Raw genomic sequence first — 21,643 nt, 5'->3', positions numbered from 1 at the left:
ATCCCGTGCCATCTCTGTTGCTGAGCAGCACATTAGTGTGCGTACGCTTGTGTACGCGCAAGCTAAAGCGGCTCAGATATTCACGACGAGTGATTGTTAGATAGCAGAGAGAGAAGAGGAGATGAGATGTGGCGCAGACGAAAAGGTGGCGCCATGACAGCAATGCATTAGTTTTACCTTCGCACCTTGTCTAGTTTTGCTGCAGTCCATTCAAATGCCTAAGATTTCATATCTGTGTGCATTTCATTGCTTATGTCCGCTTATTAGGGGTGTGTAGGTGAGGGAATCTCTGCACACCTCATCATCTGATTCCTTTTTGGTACAAGATGCCTTTCTAAAAATATTTTAGGGTATTATGTTTTTGGCATAATGTTTAATTAAAGCTGATTGATTGAAACATAATTATTGTTGCTGACAAATTTCTGGATGTGTTCAAATGTTTCAAGAGGTGTGTTCAAGGCTTAAAACCTCTCTATGTACTCAAGAAATGAAGCATGCTGATTAATGTGACAAGGAAAGTTACAGCTGATGTATTGGATGCTATTTAAAGCAAACAACAATATACAGAATCATCTGACACTGGAAATGGCTCCAGAAATGAGTACAGAAATTGTTATTGACCTTAAAGCTGTAAGATGTACGAGTTTGGAATTTTGCCCTTTCACAAGCTACTTGGCCAAGAACATTTTGTAAAGCTGCACATTAATCTCACAACTGTTCAGCAACTCGATCAGTCCTGAATCCCTTTTTCCTTTTAGAGCATGGAGGGAGTCACTCTCTCACTCATTCACTCTCTCACTTCCATTTGCTGTTGTCTGTCTGTCTCTCTCTCTCTCTCTCTCTCTCTCTGTCTCTCTCCTGCAAACACAGGGTACTGAGACCTCTGTATCTGAGTCAGCATATGACATGAGCTTTTCTCTCTAATGCTGATTCAATATCTGTGACACGGTATTAACTATTTCAAGGCCGGCAGGGTGACCCTTGACTTCCTGTTTCTTTTTACACAGCTTTAAATCAATGATTCAGTGTGCTTTAGCTCTTCATTTGAATCTATTCCATCTGGTAAGGTAGGATTCTGACTTTGTGTACTATTTGTTTAACTTGGTTGGTTCTAGAGTTATTTGAACTGTGTTATATTGTGTAGCTTGTAGGGATGCCCCCAATACTCCATATAATATTGAACCGTTCGGTACGACCTCCACGGTTCAATACGCGTATGTGGACCGCAGTTTTTCGGTTTTTCCATAAAACAATAATAACCATGTGTTTTATTACTCTCTGAACCGCCTGTTTGTGTTTGCCTGTACTGTATATCTACACGCTGAGACAGACGCGCCTCCCCCGAGTAAATATCCAATCAGTGAGCGCTAAAGTTAGGGGCGGTAACCATGCTTGCGATGCTGGTGTGAGATTTCACTCTAACCCTGGAGAGCGGTGAAGCGAGACAAATATGAGGAAGCAGCTCCGTCAACTCCGTCAAATCTGTGGTGTGGGAACATTTTGGATTTGTTGTTGACTATGATGCCGATGAAACAAAAATGCTAAACAAAAAAAATGACTGTGTTTAAGCACTGTTCCACACGAGTTACATACTGACATGGAAATACTTCCAACATGACCACACATTTGCAGCTCCATCACCCAGAGATATCACTGTGTGGAAGCAGGATGGCAGAGCAGGTAACACAGGAACCCAAAAACAACAGTCCCTAGCTGATTCCTTCCAGCATTCATACAGAACTGGTTCCCGAGAGACACAAAAAATAATTATAACATCATAATTGCTAAAGATTTGCAGCCGTTTTCTGTGATTGGTGATGTGGGCTTTCGGCAACTAAAAGTGCTCGAACCGCGTTACACACTACCGACACGGACTTTTTCCCCGATCTCTATGAAAAAACGTGCAAAAAAATCTAAAACCAATTGGCTAAAGCGCAAAGCCTTGCTCTAATAACAGATAGTTGGACCTCGCGGGCAACAGAGTTGTCTCACCCTTACTGTTCATTACATAGCGGATTGGGGAAAAAAAGAGCGCAACTAAAACCAGTTTTTTTTTTGTTCTTAACATACTTACTGTTCCTGTCACCTAAGCAAAGAATAATGGAAAAAAAACTTTAATTTGCCAAGCCATCCGAACCGAACCGAAAACCGTGGTTAAAAACCGCAGTACGTATTGAACCGTGGGTTGACTGTATTGTTGCATCCCTAATAGCTTGTTGATCCTTTAGTGTTGGTCTATGCTTAGTTGTCTCAGTTGGCTTAGTGATTAATCAAGAATAGTTTCAGTCTCCCTTGAGGTGTGAATTGTGGGAAGGGCTTACTAATTTATATTGAAGGCTCTCACTCGTGTCTGTAGCGGTTTGCATCTAGCCCGGTCAAGACCTGTTTATAGTAAGTGTCTACTAACATACTTTCTTTCTTGTCCTGTTACATTTTAACTTGCACTTTACCTCACTTTGACCAAACCAGACATGTGTCTCAAACCCATCTCTGTTCTTACCTCTTACAGACACAGGCATTATTACCCACGAAGCAAAGGTTGTGTTTCCAGCAATCTCATCTACCCTCCCCTGTTGTCTCAGTCTCAAACAGCGGTGGTAGGTGGGCTCTGGAACTGCCAGTCTGCTGTAAGGAAGGCTGATTTCAGCTCAGCTTTAGCTTCCCACTATTCCTTTGATTTTCTGGCACTAACTAACACTGCTACACCGACTGCTCTATCCTCTGCCTATGCTTTCTCTTACTCACCACAAGAATCAGGCAGGGGTGGTGGCACAGGTCTGCTGTTGTCCCGGAGATGGTGTTTCACACCTCTCCCCTTGTCTCATCTCACCATTTCTTCTTTTGAATTCCATGCAGTTTCAGTTACATCTCCAATCAACCTCTCCATCATTGTCATCTATCGTCCTCCTGGTCCCATTGGAGACTTCATGGAAGAAATGCACACACTCCTCAGCATCTTCCCTTCTGACAGCACCCCTCTGACGGTCCTTGGAGATTTCAACCTCCCATCTGACAAGCTTCAGTCTTCTGGCCTTCTGACTCTTCTGAATTCGTTCTCCTTGTCATTTAACAGCTGCCCTCCAACACACAAGGGAGGAAACGTCTTGGACTTGGTCTTCACCTACCCTTCCCCAGCTACAGACATGACTGCTACCCCACTTCATATCTCAGATCATCACTTGGTATCCTTCACTATCATTCTCCCTGTACTACCCAAATGTAACTCCCAACATCCCTCTCTCATCCGTCAGAACCTTCACTCTATCTCTCCTTCCTCTGTAGCTTCCTACACTCTTTCATCTCTTCCTGACTATGACTCCTTTTCCTCCTTACCCCTAGACTCAGCTACAGACACTATTATCTCCTCTCTTTCATCAACCATGGACCTTCTCTGCCCTTTATCCACTAAACGCAGGAAGACTTCTTGTCCTGCTCCTTGGCTGTCAGATGTGCTTCGCAACAATCAAAGAGAACTACGAACAGCAGAGAGGAAGTGGAAGAAATCTCAACTGGACGCAGATCTCACCTCTTATTGAATGCTTCTGTCCAGATTCTCTTCGGATGTGACTTCTGCCAAGACTTCCTTCTACAAGGAAAAGCTTGAGGCTTCTGCACAAGATCCCCGAAAGCTCCACAACATCATCTCTGCACACCCTCCAACTCCACCTGCTCCATCCTCCCTGACCGCTGAAGATTTTGCCACTTTTTACACATAGAAGATTGAGAACATCTGCCAGACCTACACGCTCAGCTACTCCTTCACTGAAGCATCTCTCAACCATAGCAGCAGAAGAGGTTTTGCAAATCATCCACTCCTCCAATCCCACCACCTGCCCACTGGATCCAATCCCTTCCACTATGCTCCAGACCATCTCACCTGACCTCCTGCCCTTCATCACCACAGTCATCAATAGATCCATTACATCAGGACAGGTACCAACTGCCTTTAAGCAAGCAAGGGTTATCCCTATACTAAAGAAACCTGCTTTGGATCCCTCTGACATCAATAATTACAGACCAGTATCACTCCTCTCCTTTCTTTCAAAAATTCTCGAACGAATTGTTTATAATCAGCTGTCTGACTATCTCTTGCAGAATAACCTCCATGATCCCAACCAGTCTGGCTTCAAAGCAGCAAATTCTACAGAGACTGCCCTTTTGGCAGTCACCTGAGAAACTACATACTGCTAGATCAGCCAAGCTGTCATTGGTCCTCATCCTCCTTGACCTTACTGCAGTGTTAACCGTGTTATTTGACACGGTTAACCACAAGACTCTCTTGTCCACCCTCAGGAGTCTTGGAATTTGTGGAATAGCATAGGAATGGTTTGCTTCCTACCTGGATGGTCGCTCATATCAGGTAACATGTAAGGGATTGACATCAGCCCCACGCAGACTCTCTACTGGTGTCCCACAAGGCTCAGTACTTGGTCCTCTCCTTTTCTCCCTCTACACTCACACTCTTGGCAAAGTTATATCCTCACACGGCTTTTCATACCACTGCTATGCTGATGACACCCAACTTATCTTCTCCTTCCCTCCCTCAGATACCACAGCTTCTGCCCGAATCTCAGCGTGTCTGGCGGACATTTCATCCTGGATGACAGCTCATCAGCTGAAACTTAATCCCAGCAAAACTGAACTGCTGGTCATCCCAGGTGATTCATCCCCAGACAAGGATCTTGCATTGTCTCTGGACAACTCGATGATCTCCCCTTCAGCCACTGCTCTCAACCTTGGGGTAACCATGGACAATCAACTGTCCTTTTCCTCCCATGTTGCCAATGTGACACACTCATGTCGGTTTCTTCTGTACAACATCAGAAGGATCCGACCATTTCTATCCACACAGGCTACTCAAGTGCTTGTTCAGTCTCTGGTTATTTCGAGACTGGACTACTGCAACTCTTTATTGGCAGGTCTTCCTCTGAATGCAACTCGTCCACTGCAAATGATCCAAAATGCAGCTGCACGGCTTGTATTCAACCTGCCTAAGTTCTCCCACACCTCCCCACTGCTGCGTTCCCTCCACTGGCTTCCGGTAGCTGCACGCATCAAATTCAAAACACTGATGCTTGCCTACAAAGGCAAGAATGGACCAGCACCATCTTACCTCAAAGACCTCATTACTCCTCGCACTGCTCCTCGCTCCCTCCGATCCACTAGCACTGCCCGACTGGTCCCACCATCTCTCAGGGTAAAAGGTAGGTATTCATCTAGACTCTTCTCTGTTCTGGCACAGAGGTGGTGGAATGAACTTCCCCTAGATGTCCGCACACCAGAATCTCTGACTGTCTTCAAACGACGTCTTAAGACTTATCTTTTCCTGAGGCACTTAAACTAGCTCTTACCTTTCCCTGTTTATGTATCGTTATATGGTTTATTTAAAAAAAAAAAAATCCAATTTTAGGCGAATGGTATCCCAAGTCTGTAACCTATTGAACCAGTGTTAATGTTTTCAATGATACTTAAAGCCCTTTTGTATGTCGCTCTGGATAAGAGTGTCTGCCAAATGCCAGAAATGTAAATGTATTTTAACTCAGTAATCCTGACTCATTCATATATTTTGCTCTAATAAAAACGACACCTCCAGACCATGAACAAGTGTCCATGACCTCCTGACCAATCAACTAAATGAAAAATATACAAGATCTGACATGCCTAAAAGTGCACCCAGGTACAGACTTTATCAAACAAGCCAAGTGGAAACAGTTATTATTTACCTTGTGCTGTTTAGACTTTTAATTGCTCTCTCTCAGAGCAACACCTGAGATCCTGTTTTAGCTCTGGGACTCAACATTGAGCTCCCGAGCCTCACTTTCTCTGTTTAATAACACTTTGTTATATCTGCGATTCTCCCGTGTTAATTTGATTCCGTTTTCAGATCTGTATTGCCACACATCAGATAGCATTACTCAGGACAAGCGTCTCGTTCTGTAGTTAATGTCTTGTGAGAATTCCGTGCAGACACGATTTCAATATCTCATTCCATGCCGCTGAGGGTTCAAATGAATGTGTAGCTCTATCTCTCTAGACATTTAGTAAGATTGTGTCTCAGTTTTACCCTCACTTCCATCCATCTCTCTCTCTCTCTCTCTCTCTCTCTCTCTCGTGCTCTCACATTCCCTCTGTCTTTCTCTCTACCCGCATTGCTGTAGCCAATGTAGGGGCCAGATGTGGCATCGATCGTCAGGGTCTGCAGCTCTTAGCCTCTGCTGCGCTGACAGGTTATCGCTCCTGTCAGAGCTCTGCTGAGCAGTGTTCTCACAGATTACCTTATCATCCTCATCGTCTTTCAGAATGACAAAGAGTTTGCATTACAGAATAACATGAAAGCGGGATTGTTAAACCTTCATATATTTCTCCTTCAAGCCCTGCTTTCACTTCCCTCCTTCCTTGTCTCTTTCTTTTTCACTACCTCCTTCTGTCACTACAGTGCATACAGTTTCCAAAAAAACCACAAACTCATCCATAGACGTGGCATTGGGCGTGTTTGGTTATTCTATTAGTAAAACCCGCAACACCCAAGCACCATATATGGAGGGATCCTGAATCATCTCTGGCAGCTTAGTACATTCTGCTTCCTTATTTGAGCCGAGTTACAGGGAGCTTCTATCACTTCCACTCTGTCCTTGGCAGAAGCTGCTACTTAGCTGTATCATAATCCTCTAAGTGAAGGGGAGAGAGAGAGAGAGAGAGAGAGAGAGAGAGAGAGACTGTGTGTGCGTGTGTGTGTACTCTATGGCAATGCAGAGTACATTAGGTTCTCTAGTGTTTGCTTATCACAGCCCGTGATCAGGGTTTCCCCTGGTCTATTTCATCCTCCTGTGAGCACTGAATATGACTTCATTAAATATCTTCTGCCTGTTTAAAAGAGAAATAATTTATATTATTATTAGCAGTCTCGTCTCAAATCAGTGGAATTGCATTGCCATGGTGTAGCTGTAGGAAAAGTGTAGCTGTAGTCTTGCTGTCACTGTAGTCATGGTGTTACTGTAGTCTTGCTGTCACTGTAGTCATGGTGTTACAGTTGTAATGGTGTAGCTGTAGTCATGGTGTTACAGTTGTAATGATGTTACTGTAGTCTTGCTGTCACTGTAGTCTTGCTGTCACTGTAGTCATGGTGTTGCTGTAGTCATGGTGTTACAGTTGTAATGATGTTACTGTAGTCTTGCTGTCACTGTAGTCTTGCTGTCACTGTAGTCTTGCTGTCACTGTAGTCATGGTGTTGCTGTAGTCATGGTGTTACAGTTGTAATGGTGTTGCTGTAGTCATGGTGTTACAGTTGTAATGGTGTTGCTGTAGTCATGGTGTTACAGTTGTATTGGTGTCACTGTAGTCTTGCTGTCACTGTAGTCTTGCTGTCACTGTAGTCATGGTGTTACAGTTGTAATGGTGTTGCTGTAGTCATGGTGTTACAGTTGTAATGATGTTACTGTAGTCATGGTGTTACAGTTGTATTGGTGTTACTGTAGTCTTGCTGTCACTGTAGTCTTGCTGTCACTGTAGTCTTGCTGTCACTGTAGTCATGGTGTTGCTGTAGTCATGGTGTTACAGTTGTATTGGTGTAGCTGTAGTCATGGTGTTACAGTTGTAATGGTGTTACTGTAGTCATGGTGTTACAGTTGTAATGGTGTTGCTGTAGTCATGGTGTTACAGTTGTAATGGTGTAGCTGTAGTCATGGTGTTACTGTTGTAATGGTGTTGCTGTAGTCATGGTGTTACAGTTGTAATGGTGTTGCTGTAGTCATGGTGTTACAGTTGTAATGGTGTAGCTGTAGTCATGGTGTAACAGCTGTAATGGTGTTACTGTAGTCTTGCTGTCACTGTAGTCATGGTGTTACAGTTGTAATGGTGTTACTGTAGTCATGGTGTTACAGCTGTAATGGTGTTACTGTAGTCATGATGTTACAGTTGTAATGGTGTTGCTGTAGCCATGGTGTTACAGTTGTAATGGTGTTGTTGTAGTCATGGTGTTACAGCTGTAATGGTGTTACTGTAGTCATGGTGTTACAGCTGTAATGGTGTTACTGTAGTCATGGTGTTACAGTTGTAATGGTGTAGCTGTAGTCATGGTGTTACAGTTGTAATGGTGTCACTGTAGTCTTGCTGTCACTGTAGTCTTGCTGTCACTGTAGTCTTGCTGTCACTGTAGTCATGGTGTTGCTGTAGCCATGGTGTTACAGTTGTAATGGTGTTACTGTAGTCATGGTGTTACAGTTGTAATGGTGTTACTGTAGTCATGGTGTTACAGCTGTAATGGTGTTACTGTAGTCATGATGTTACAGTTGTAATGGTGTAGCTGTAGTCATGGTGTTACAGTTGTAATGGTGTAGCTGTAGTCATGGTGTTACAGTTGTAATGGTGTAGCTGTAGTCATGGTGTTACAGTTGTAATGGTGTCACTGTAGTCTTGCTGTCACTGTAGTCATGGTGTTACAGTTGTAATGGTGTTGCTGTAGTCATGGTGTTACAGTTGTAATGGTGTAGCTGTAGTCATGGTGTTACAGTTGTAATGGTGTCACTGTAGTCTTGCTGTCACTGTAGCCATGGTGTTACAGTTGTAATGGTGTTACAGTTGTAATGGTGTTACTGTAGTCATGATGTTACAGTTGTAATGGTGTAGCTGTAGTCATGGTGTTACAGTAGTCATGATGTTACTGTTGTAATGGTGTTACAGTTGTAATGGTGTAGCTGTAGTCATGGTGTTACAGTTGTAATGGTGTTACAGTGGTAATAGTGTTACTGTTGTAATGGTGTTGCTGTAGTCATGATGTTACAGTTGTAATGGTGTTACAGTAGTCATGATGTTACAGTTGTAATGGTGTTACAGTAGTCATGGCGTGGTGGTGCTTGTTCTTCAGTAACTTTAGAACACTTGCTAAAAACGGTAACAGCAGTATGTGAGACTGTACCCACACTCAAAGTGGCAAAGTCATACCTTTCTCATTTTAAAAGAATCCATACTGCTTCCGTTGGAGTATAAATGAGTTAAAATGGTAATAACAATGTGGTATTTCCTCCATCTGTTTAATACAAGGCTTAATTGCACTCTGTGCAGTTGCACATGCTCCAACTCATTATGCTGTTTTACTCAATTAATGGACGATATCCAAGATTAGGATGCCTTGGGTGTGGGAAAATAAGTGTGTGTGTCTGTGTGTGTGTGTGTGTACCCATGACAGTGCAAATATGAGAAAGATTACAGAAACACTGCAGCGTATACACCCAAACATTCTCCTGCTCATTGAAGATATTGCAAAATCAATAATAGTCAAGTTTCTTTTCTTTCTTTTTTTTATCTGCCAAGCTAATATTCCCTATCATTCTCAGCTCACGGTCTTCACAAAGAACGTCAGGTTATTGACCAAAGCCTTTTTTTTTTGTTCATCTCTCTCTCTCTCTCTGTGTCTCTGTCTCTGTCTGTCTCTCTCTCTATGCTGGCAGCTTGTTCTTTGAGCAGATAAAAAGGATGACTCAGGTGCTAGCAGAAGATGTAGTGTGAGTGTTATTTCATTGTGCTTCTGAGTCTGTGGAAATCAAAACCAGTTCCCACTTCACGTCAGTCCACATCACACACCACCCCATGGATTATTTTCCTAGAACAGCAGGACCCTGTTGTGTTGTCCTCTTTATGAATACCCTGCGCCGAACATTCACCAGATTGACTGTGAGTTTAAAATGGGTACGTGAATATGTCAGCAGGAGAGGGATGATGAATAAAGTGTGGAGGAGAGAAGGATAAAAGCCGCCAGATTAGCCAGAGTGAAACTGTCCTATGCTTGTTTTAATGAGCTCTTTTACTGAAAGCAGTTACAGTCTTCCTCCTCAAGTATCCAGGCTTTAACCTTTCTTCCTCCAGCCTGCACTCGACATGTACAAGACACAGTGGAGATACATCCTCCTTAAGGTATCCTGGGCTGTGTTCACATTACATGCTCCGTTGCACCTTCTCCTCACTCGGTATTGACGGTTCACATTCGTCTCATACTTCCTTATTCGCACTTTGATTTCTTGGACCCTTGTTTTGGACGCTACTCTGTGTCTCTCCAATCTTGTGTGAATTGTTTCCCCAAAATATGAAGTGCCTCACCAACTCTTCCTCGCTTCTTCCCCTGAATGCTGTTGCTCTTGGCGACAGTGATACGAACAGGTGGGTTGAGGAAAAGCTGATTTATTTATTTTTTTTGTCTGCATGTCTGATTCAAGGGTGTGGTCATCTTTTTATGATGTCCATGCTGTGTTATGGAGAAGGAGAAATGCAACCTTTGATGAAAAGAGCTTGACACACTGATACTGAGTGAATGGTTTCATAATACGAAACAAAGTACAGTAGAGGAGGTGTGTGTGTGTGTGTGTGTGTGTGTGCAGAGCACAGATGATGGGCAATCTCCACGGCTGCTCAGGCAGAGTTTCCGACGAAGGGATGAACGGAGGGTGCAGCTGATTAAACGCAGCCCATTTGCTACTATTGGAAGAGGCTGAAGCAAAGTGAGCCTGTCTCTGTTGGCTTGGTCGTGTCTTTTATCTGTGCCTCCTAGTGAGCTCTAAGGCTCAGGCTTTTGGGATGGGGAAATAACTCGTCTTGATTTCCACAGATAGACGTCTTTAAAGCTTTTGCTTAATGAGAGTGTCTGGCATGTTCAGAAGCTTTGCACAGCTGATTAAATTCAAGTGCATTACAGTCAATGGATGTGCATTAAGTATATTGATATTCCCACTGTATATTCCATGGATACGGTGTGATACGTTATAGAGCTGACCAGTCGCATTCCTCATCAAAATGTTTAAAGCATGAGGCATAAAGTATTGATTCACTCTTGTGTCTCTTTTGTGGGGTGAATAAGAATGTGAAGGACCAAGCAGATTGCTGTGTTTCATGTGCATGAGCGCCATCCTGTTTTTTTTTTAATTTATTTATTTATTTATTTTATATTAATTCTCGCTCTCTGAAATGTTCTCTCCACCCCTAGCGTTTATTTCGGTTGCTGAAGCTGTGACTACATCTTTCTTAATTAATGTTGCGAGGCTGAACGTTCACTCTGAGGATGAATTTGTTGTGTAAGCTCGGAAAGGCCTACACACGGCTCCGTGCCGGGGCGTATTATTTATTGGCAGCACTGTTGTGCTTTGAGGCTCTAAGGCTGTATTTCCTCCGCGCATTTCTAAACAGGAATCCGCATTGTGAAGGATTTCGAATGATTTCCAGTCAATTGCTGATTTTCAAAATATTGAAATAAAAAGAGCATTACGAGCGCAATAAAGCCTCGGTGGAGTCAGCAAACCATATACGGAGGAAATGGTGTGTGTTTATTGTGTCATGGTTACGGTTCAAAGCCGCTTAACTTGTCTGTATTGGATACCAAAAATATATTTGCTGATGAATAATCTTGATATGTGTGGCAGCATGGGGAATCCCTTCGCACGATGAAAGGAAGCTTTACTGAGCTGGTGCATGCTTCTCTTTTATATTTATTTTATTCACAAATGCTTTTTAAATTCTCTTTCCTTTTTTTTTTTTTTATCTAATAAATGAAATATAAAAATAATATAAATATCTTCTCAATACTGTGGCTGTCGCCTTTATTTTGTTCTTTTTGTTTTTTAGGCAGTTTTTTTCCAGGATTAATTTCACAGCACTGTTAATTACCTGGGTTTGTCCAGGTAATTAATAAGCAAACATACAAAGAAATAAATGAATAGATAAATAGATAGATAGATAGATATAAATGAAAAAAAGAAATCACGATCTATTTTCACTTATTTTATAGATTGTATGTGTGTGTAAGTAGCAAGCTTAGACTAATACATAATTTATTAATCTAATAATTAAGTAAAAGACCCAAACGGTAACATGTGCATCCTGTGACTCATGAATCCAGGATGTGTAATTATTGTGTTAAATTAAAGCACAGTTCATAATTCCTGTTAGAAATTGTTTTAGTGTTAGAAATCAGCACTGTGTATTCAGAGAGGTTTACTGCTCAGCGGCATTCCCCTCTTCCCCACAGCACCAGCTGATTAGAAAGCACACCCCGTGGTGCTGAGGGTTGGATCGGTGTGTAGGAGGTAGGGGAGGGCAGTTGCAGTAAGATGTGTGTTGAAGCGGGACAAAATGCCAAGTCCAGTCATTGAATTAATTAATTAATGTCCAGCATCATCAGTGAACTGCTGGTCATTAATTAATTAATTAATGTCCAGCATCATCAGTGAACTGCTGGTCACTATGAAACAGAGAGATGGAGAGTGTGTGTGTGTGTGTGTGTGTGTGTGTAGGCTAATGAACACAAGTTGAGGTCCAACACCATATGTCTGTATACGCAAACACAGTGCTTCAAACTGAGCAGTCCACAGGCTACCTCGCACATAAAAAAAGCAGGACATGTCTCAGTAAGTCATTGAGTTGTCTGTTTCCTAGTGAATGAGCAGGTTCAGTAAGCTGTTGATCTAATCATCTGAATCTGTATTAATCATGTTTACAGAATCAGGGTGCAGCCCAAAATCTGTAAATGGAACTTAGTCACAAGCAGTTTATTGAGTGAAAATGAACATGAAAGCACAAATAGCGTCTTTGTTCACAACCAGTGAACAGCACAGCCTTTTTATCGACGGTATGAACAATACTTCATCATCAGAGATATAATCAGCAAAGGAGATGGACTGGACTTCCTGTTGCATGCTTGCTTTACATCATCTGTATTAATACACATTCAAAACATTTGAGTTAAATTGCATGAAGCAGAGCTTTTTAGTTATTGGACTTCTAGGCTAAGCACAATGGAGCTTTCACTAACTGCCTAATGAGTTGATTTCCATAGTGAGCAAACAAGATAGTTTAGTAAAAGACGTTTGTTGTTAGAAATGAAAGCATCTTTCTTTCCAAAAAGTTGTTGGATTTCGGTTTAGTGCACTGTTGACACTAGCACTCCATCTTAAACTGTTTTTGTGTGTTTGTTTCTGTGTGTGTGTGTGTTAGGGGGTGTATCAGTGTCATGGTTAAATCAATAATGCAAGCAGTGCTGTGGCCATGTGAATGGTCTTTAGCTGACTGGTGTCAGGATAAACAATAAGTGAAAAGAAGCCCCATTAATTGGGTTTGTTCAGTCTTTTGAGCTCATAGATTAGGGAAGTTGAGAAGCGCTAAAGAAAAAGATTGGACTACCCTAATCGCCTTAACGACTGACTGTCCAAGTGGCCTATATTAGATATGTTTGTTGTTTGTGTGTGTGTGTGTGAGAACTCCTGACCCATTGTGATTGGATGAATAATTGAGATTATCACAATATCAGTAATTACCTTCAACACTGCACAGCATTTCCTTATGCCACTGTTAGCTGATTATTTTCCTATAGCATCAGTCCCAAAGTGAGTAATTTCTCTAAAACCACAGTAATTTGCCACAACTTGACTTTATTAACGAATGATGTAGTTATGATCGTCACGTACATTCGAGGAGCTATATACAAGCGTTTCCTCTCCATCCTGTCTATTCTCTCTCTCTCTCGAAGGTAATACGACAAAGAAATACAGCTTGTGATGTCAGTATGAGTTCTTGGTTGTGGCTGAATCACAATTTTATTATCATTATGTATGATATAGTGACAGCACAATAATAAGACTAACAGAAGCAGCAGCTGAGTAATGATTACACCCAGAACATTGAAACATGCTTGAAAGACTAGAACATGAATGATGAAGAATATCCATGCAGTAATATATGCAAATGAAAAGGGTACATCCGTGCAGACTGGAGAACGATCAGTCAGATGTGGCAAGAGGAAACGGGGGGAAAAAAACAACACAGATTTCTGTCACAGATCCTCCTGAAGGAAACTTTATTATTAAAACAATATTTTACTGTCTAACAGTTCCTCTTTTGATGAAATACAAATAAATGACACAATATAGATTTTATAATATATTTTACACTCTCTGTCTTGTCCTTGGATCTAAAATGCTTAAATAATCAAAAAATCTTATAAACAGGAATGGCAATAAGCAAACCTTTTTTTTTTCCTGGCCAGACCACAGATTTTTAATTACATCTCCATAGCAAGAGACATTACTTATTTCCACCAGTAATCCTCTCAAGCCTTGCTATTCCCTCCGGGTTTATTCTTGGTCCTTTTTTCCTCTTTCTTTGTTTTATTTTTTATTTTAAAGGTGTATACCCCTCAGCTACTGCACAGAAATCCCGAGCGACTCCAGCACATGACGGGTTTCGAAAGATTTACCGCCGGCATTCTGTTCATCCAACAGAAAAATAAGACAGGAAGAGATATATGCCTTAACATAAACAGGAATAAACAATGTTGCAGGAAACAAACGCCTGTACTTTTTCTTTTTTCTTTTAAAGTATGGTCATTATCTGTCCATAAAATATATAACTAGTCATGAAGCACTGAAGCATACAGCAAGAGAATCCTTGCAGCCCCACACACACACACACATACACACACGTGCCAGCTTCTAAAATTCATTGGGAATACTAACAGCCTGCAAAATTGTCACATCCTTCAATTTCTTAAGAACCATTTCCCAGCCTGTGTATAAATAATACACCGCTAAAAGCTTGCTGTTCTACTTTGACAGAACAAATCTTCTCTCAGCTTTCCTTAGCTTAGGGTTTGACCATATTTAATAGCATATTATTGTACACGTAATATATACACACTACACACACACACTTATGTGGTTGGAGGCATCTCTACTACAGGATTATATTCTATTCCACTCAGGGGACAGATTTTGCACCACAACCTGAGCTCCAGGGATTCCTGGACTTATTGATTCGACAGAGTCAATGAAGGTGTGTGTGTGTGTGTGTGTGTTAAGTCTTGAGAATTTCACTCACCCGCTCTGGACTCTTTAGAGCACCTACATATAGAAGGGGGAAATCCATCTCTGGCTGTAAATGGCTTTGTGAGTGAAATGCAGGAGTTATTTCAGAGAGGGGCAGCAGACTCGTGTGATTTAGGGTGATTAGGATGATGATGGCCATCAGGCTTGGGGCAGGATCATTTGTGAAGTGCACGAGCGTGGACGAGTGTTTATGCAGCGATATCAGGCCGAAAAATGAATGAGGCACTTCAGGAGATGAATAGCAGGTCGTAGCTCAGCGTTAGAATGACATTGAGAATAAAAGCGTCTAATTCTCTGTCTTACAATTTAGCTGAAAACCAGCACCATCTAGAACTTTATTGGACTGAAAGAATACTCAAACTGGAGATTAATTGGTGGCACTCGGGCTTTTTTTTCATCCCTCACCCAATAACAGGATCGCAGTATTTTAATAGAGAGGTCTGACCAATCCACACCATGAATGACGAATATGGGAGGAAGGAAAAATTCTGCAAACGAGTGCAGAATTTTTATTAGACATATATTGAAGGTTGATTTTTATCTAAACATTTCAACTAAAGAAAAAATCAATATACCGAGAAAAAGAGATTCACATCTATGCAGGTGCTTAAGTCTTAAGTTTTCTGAGCTCCACTGTTCACACCTCAGAGATTATTTCTTGACCAGAAGCGTTTAGACTAGGGTTTTTTCAACCAACCCCTAGATTTGTGGAGCACTTAGAGATATGGGGGAGACCATGAAGAGCATGTCAATGACAAAATTCAATTCTAACAATGTACATTGTTGCTAGAATTTATGTTAATCTGCTTGGTCAGGAACACAAGCACCTTAAACCTGAATAAAAATCCATAGAAAATACAGACTGTTTATTTCCTTTGCAGTCCATCCAATACGATGTAACATAAAAGCTGAAGACAGCATAAAAAAGATGAACATGATGGTAGACAAGTTAGAAGAACATAAGAGAGTAAGAGTAAAGTCTATTATATTTGCCTGTATATTATGCGTGATTACTTCTTGGTGTAATTATTAATTAATGACTGCACATTAGGTTAAATTAAACAATTATTTTTCATTATTATTATTTTTCATTTAACTTAATGAATCAAAATGAAGATTTTATTTGATCATGCTTTTTTTTTTTTTGATTTGTCAAACTAATAAAATGGCAATGTTTTTGTTCATTCAATCCTTTCTCTTGTAGTCAGAATCCATGCACAGTACTATTAATTCCTTTACACTGTCTTATTTATGCATTTAATATGTGCATTTACAGCCCTCACGTTCCTTTCAGCGTGAAATATCGTGGTTAGGTGAAACCGTCAGACAGCCGAGCGGATTGTTTTTAGTGTACAGCGATCATTTCACTCTACTTTCATTTACACCCCCAGCACTGATGATGATAGTGGCGACATCTGTGCCACAGATCTGATCTATTTGATGAAACGGTGCAGTGATTAGTCGTAATGCCGGGATAGTCTGAAAGGTTGTGTGTTGATGGACACACGCTAATATACTAACGTGCTATGCTGAGTCTAGTTCTAAGCGCAGTAAAGCGGCACAAAGGGACATGACGCATAGCAAACAGGGGAACACCGGGTTTCAGACAGCAGCAGGACAAGGATAAAGAAAGAGAGAGAGAGGAGAAGGAGGGGATGCCAGCATAAAGAGAAGTAAGGGGTAACCCCCCTCTCCAGGCAAGGGATTCCACTGCTGCAGTGCTCAGCATTTCCTGCAGTCACTCTCCCTCCCACCTCTGTGCTGCTGCAGAGTACACACACTCACATCCTCTCTGTCACTCCCTCACATTTCTGCATTCTCTCTCTCTCTCTCTCTCTCTCTCTCTCTGTCTGAATGCAATTGACTTCAGGGTTGCTGCACTATTGACTGCTCTGCTGTTTAATATTTCAGCTCGTGCACGAGCGCCGTCCATCGTCTTGTTCTGAACAGAGCTTCCACATTCCAAGTCTGCTCCACATTCTCCACAGTACAATTTACAACTACAATGTTGCATTTCCAGAAGAAAATGAGAGTGTGATTGCGAATATGTTGCTTAAACTATTGCAAGACATGCTCAAATAATATTTAAAAGCTAAAGTCACAGTTTAAAAGGTTTAAGGTAGTTTATGTGGCTGTAAGAATTCAAGCTGTAGGAAAGACGATGGGGCCTTAAAAAAACCTCTTCCCTCAGTCTAGCTGACGTCACACACACACACACACACAGAGCAGCGGTCTGAAGTCCGTGAAAAATACATTTAAAAATCCATATAAAAACTATAATACTTATCAGCATGAAAAGTAATAGCACACCTAAGAAGCATTTTAGCGTTGTAAGCATGTTTCTAGTTATTATCGTATTATCGGGCGCTCTACCAAAGAAGCTAAGCTGCAGCTTATAACACTACTGAGATCAATGCAGTAATGTTTTACATCCTTGTTTACGGCACCTACCGAAAACCTCCGAGAAAGACCGAACTGTACGGAAAACCAGGAAGTGAAGTCCGTAAAAATGCATTTACAAATTAATATAAAATAAACTACACTACTTATCAGCATGAAAAGTAATGGCACGCTTAAGCACAACATGGGCAACATTTTAGCGTTGGCACCATGTTTCTAGCTATTACCGTTTAGGACTAGTAATGTTTTACATGCTTGTTTACGGCATTTTTCCCGAACATCTCCGAGAAAAACCGAACTGTGCGCGCTCTCCTTAAATGTCCGTGCGGAAACCAGGTAGTCCGTAAAAAATGCATTTTAAATTAATATAAAATAAACTACAATACTTATCAGTATGAAAAGTAATAGCACACTTAAGCAACACATGATGCACATTTTAGCGTTGGATCCATGTTTTTAGTTATTACCGTTTAGGACTAGTAGCGCGCACAGGAAACGGAATAATAACTAGAATGTTGCATTTCCAGATGAAAATGCAAGTGTGATTGCGAATATGTTGCTTAAACTATTGCAAGACATGCTCAAATAATATTTAAAAGCTAAAGTCACAGTTTAAAAAGTTTAAGGTAGTTTATGTGGCTGTAGAGTAAGAATTCCGAGTTAACTGATTATAGCATGGGAGGCGGGTGCTCTAACAAATACGCTAAACTGCAGACTGCAGTCCGTGAAAAATCCATTTAAAAATCCATTTAAAATAAACTATAATACTTACCAGCATGAAAAGTAATAGCACACCTAAGCAGCATTTTAGCGTTGGAACCATGTTTCTAGCTATTACCGTTTAAGCGATATGTTGCTTAAACTATTGCAAGAAATTCTGAAATTATATATAAATACCACTCCGACCGGGTCTCCAGCATGGGAGGCGGGCGCTCTAACAAATAAGTTAAACTGCAGCTTGTAATGTTATTGACATCAGTGGTACTAATATTTTACAATATTTTACACGTGTCTCCAGCACGGGAGGCGGGCGCGTTAAGTGCCACAAGCGATGAACGTTACAAATATAAAAGCTATACATACTTAAACTAGTGCAAGAAATCTTCAAATAATAAATCCAATCTAACGTCACAGTTAAAATATGAAGTCTAAACGAACCAGCGTCCGCGCTAATCTGAAATGTCCGGGAAGCCCAGGGAGTGAAGCAGAGCTGAAGTTTAAGGTAGCATGTAGCTGTACCCTTAGAATCTAAGCTGTAGCAACCGTTTAAAGACGATACGACCTTAAATAACAAACCTCCTGTTTTCGGCAGCTACCGATAACGTCCGACAAAAGCCGAACTGTGTGCACTCTTTTTAAATGTCTAATGTCACTCTTTTTAAATGTATGGAAACCAGGAAGTGAAGTCCGTAAAAAATGGATTTAAAAATTAATATAAAATAAACTACAATACTTATCAGCATGAAAAGTAATAGCACACTTAAGCATAACATGATGAACACTTTAGCGTTGGAACCATGTTTTTAGCGATTACCGTTTAGGACTAGTAGCGAGTCCAGGAACCGGAATAATAATAATAATAATAATAAAGAGTGACGATAACAAGATAATAACACAGTGGCTGTACGTGTTGCACATGACATGCTCTTTTCCCTATCGAGAACTACCACACATTCATGTTTTTCCAGCTCTGACATTGATTATCAGGGTTCAGGGATGAGATCAACAACCTGTTTCTTGAGATATGATATGACAGGGTGCATGAATTCTGTTAGATATATAAATGTGCTACTTTAGATAAAAAGGTGTGTGTGTGTGTTTTGTTCCATAGCATGTGTGCTGAAACCTGTGTGTGAGAGAGTGAGAGCTGACATGGCTCTCTGCTGGGAGATCGGCTTGTTAACTCCTCATCACTAATTAATGCCAGTCCTAAGTTAAGATCTGCAGTCAGCAGCCCACCACTGCAACTCCTGCAGGGAAAACACACACACACACACACGGACACACAAGGCTGCATCACAGCTGTCTAAATTAATTTTATTGTTTGAAATAACTATTCTGATTGGAAATCTGAACACCATGGTATTGGGCGTCTACAGATTTTTGAACACAGTTATGCTGTACCATATGCAGTGGGCATAAAGTCGAGTGCGAATGTTTGCATATCAATTTTAGTAGCAAGAACGTGTTAATTTCCCAGATGACAACGTGCACAGATGTGCTCTCACTTCTGTTCCTGAATGTGATATAAGTATTCTCTATTCGCTTATAAGAAATGGAAAGTTTCGGTTCTGTGCACAGTTGTGACCATGTGATGAGAAATGAGTTCTGTGTTCATGTGTCAGATTTATTCAATTAATAAAACGGTTCCCCTTTAGCTATAGTGCTTCTCTCTATAAAATGTCATGTTTCCTCATTGTGCTGTGATAAAGAACTGTTAACGCACACCGTCTCATGTTTTATTGCATTTAGAAGACGTTATTTTAGTCATATATACATTACAGCACAGAGAAATTCTTTCTTCAGGATGTGGAGGCTTAGTGGTTAAGGTGTTGGACTACTGATCAGAAAGTTGTGAGTTTGAATGCCAGGTCCACCAAGTTGCCACTGCAAGGCCCTTAACCCTTAATTGCTCAGTTGTATAAAATGAGATGAATTGCAAGTCGCTCTGGATAATAAATAAAAAATGTAATAAAAATACATATTTCAACTTTGGAGGTTGGGGAGAGAGCCACAGGTTCAGCCATGATGCAGACAGGGTTAAGGGCCTTGCTTAGTGGCCCAGCAGCAGCTTGACCTTCTGCTCAACAACTCAGAGTTTTAACCACTTGAGCCACCACTGTAAATGTTCTTGAGCTATTCTTCCACTATGTAGTGTAGTCCGTTTACATTCCAAGCATGGATTAGATCAGATTTTAAAGCTTAATCTAACATATGCTCATCATTTGGCTTTGTAACAGCCTCCATCCTTCTACTGAGCCGCTATTCGATCCCCTCAGTGTCATTCCTAAATATCAGCATTAATGTGGGGTTAAATAGAATGAGTCTAATTCTTTGTTTGCTTCTAAATGACTTGCTACAATTTCAGTTTATTTGGTTTATGCAACCTGAACACACGGTGTAAAATTACTGCTCTGTCTGTGACGGTTTAGGATTATTACATCATTAATATTTCAATGCATGTGAACGCTTGAAGTAATTAAATCCCATTGTAAAGGAATGTGTAACTCTTCCCTGCTCTGTCCGGTGACTGGGGAGAAAAAACTGATGTGTTAAGTGTGTTGGAGTGTAAATTGACAAGCTGAGTGTTTACTGTGTGTGTGTGAAATGCTGGCAGGACGTTATGGTGCACCCGTGGGGCAGATCTCATGCTCTAGGATCTAAATAGAAGACAGTTAGTCAGTTACTGTGGGCAGCTGCCTGTGGGAGCTGTGTGCTGTCAGTAAACCATCCTGTCACCTTTATCCAGGCTATTTTTAGACTGTTGTGTGCTTTGATTGGTTTGTTCAAAGTGTGGAGTGTGGTTGCGTGTGAAAGTGTATGTGTGTGTATTCATGTGAGAATGAGTGGGTGGTTAGTGGTCTCCTTGAAGCAGATGTGTCTGTCAAACAGCTCGACTGCACATGACCAGTTTGTTGCGCTTCCGGATCTGATGGACGTTCAGCTGCATCACCGGTCAGTCGTTCAATAGGAGGGTAACATACCTAAAATAATCTAACCCAAGATTTTTTTTTTTTTTTTTAGTGGCATTTAAGATATAATTTTAGTTGTTGTGCAGGATGTAATTAATGCGAGGCATGTTGACAGAGCTTTTTCTAGAACTAATAATTATTTTCAAAGAAAATTAGTATTGCTATGCAGTGCAGCATTTCAGCCTCCGCACAAAATTAGCTGGATATAGTTGCAGTGTAGCTCTAGGGTTATTAGATGGAAAAGGAACACTGGTGTCAGTGAAATCGTGGTTTGCCTCCCAGGCAGCCAAGGGCTATAAAAATTCCAGCTCATTCAAATTTTCCTCTTTTTATTCTGATCAGTTGAACAAATAAACCTTTTAGTGATCCAAATGTTTATGGCTCTGATCACTGTAGATCAGTTGTGTACTTTCACATTCATTCTCAAATCCCTTTTAAATCAAGCCCTGGTGTGTTTACCCACTTAGTTCTGTTTGTTTGTGTTGATGACAACACCGCAGAACAACACGGCCAGTCTGAGCGAGGTGCCCTCCGTCCACCACCGAGTGGACTCCAGCGTGGCTCGAATGCAGCGAGAAAGTGATGCAACCCTGAATCGATCGAACTGCAGGAAATGAACCAAATATCCTAAGCCAAACTAGCACACATTATATATCTGCATTTCTGGAATTGGAATGCAGATTATACTGG

At 41.1% G+C, this 21,643-nt stretch overlaps 1 protein-coding gene across 1 annotated transcript in view; it reads left to right on the top strand.

Moving 5' to 3' along the window:
• mcu (mitochondrial calcium uniporter) overlaps window positions 1-21,643 on the top strand; it is a 58,064-nt gene that overhangs the window by 25,887 nt on the left and 10,534 nt on the right. The window lies entirely within an intron of this gene.

Source organism: Hemibagrus wyckioides, linkage group LG03 (assembly GCF_019097595.1).
Source record: "Hemibagrus wyckioides isolate EC202008001 linkage group LG03, SWU_Hwy_1.0, whole genome shotgun sequence".
NCBI classification, from domain to species: domain Eukaryota; kingdom Metazoa; phylum Chordata; class Actinopteri; order Siluriformes; family Bagridae; genus Hemibagrus; species Hemibagrus wyckioides.
This window is presented reverse-complemented; position numbering and strand designations above follow the sequence as displayed.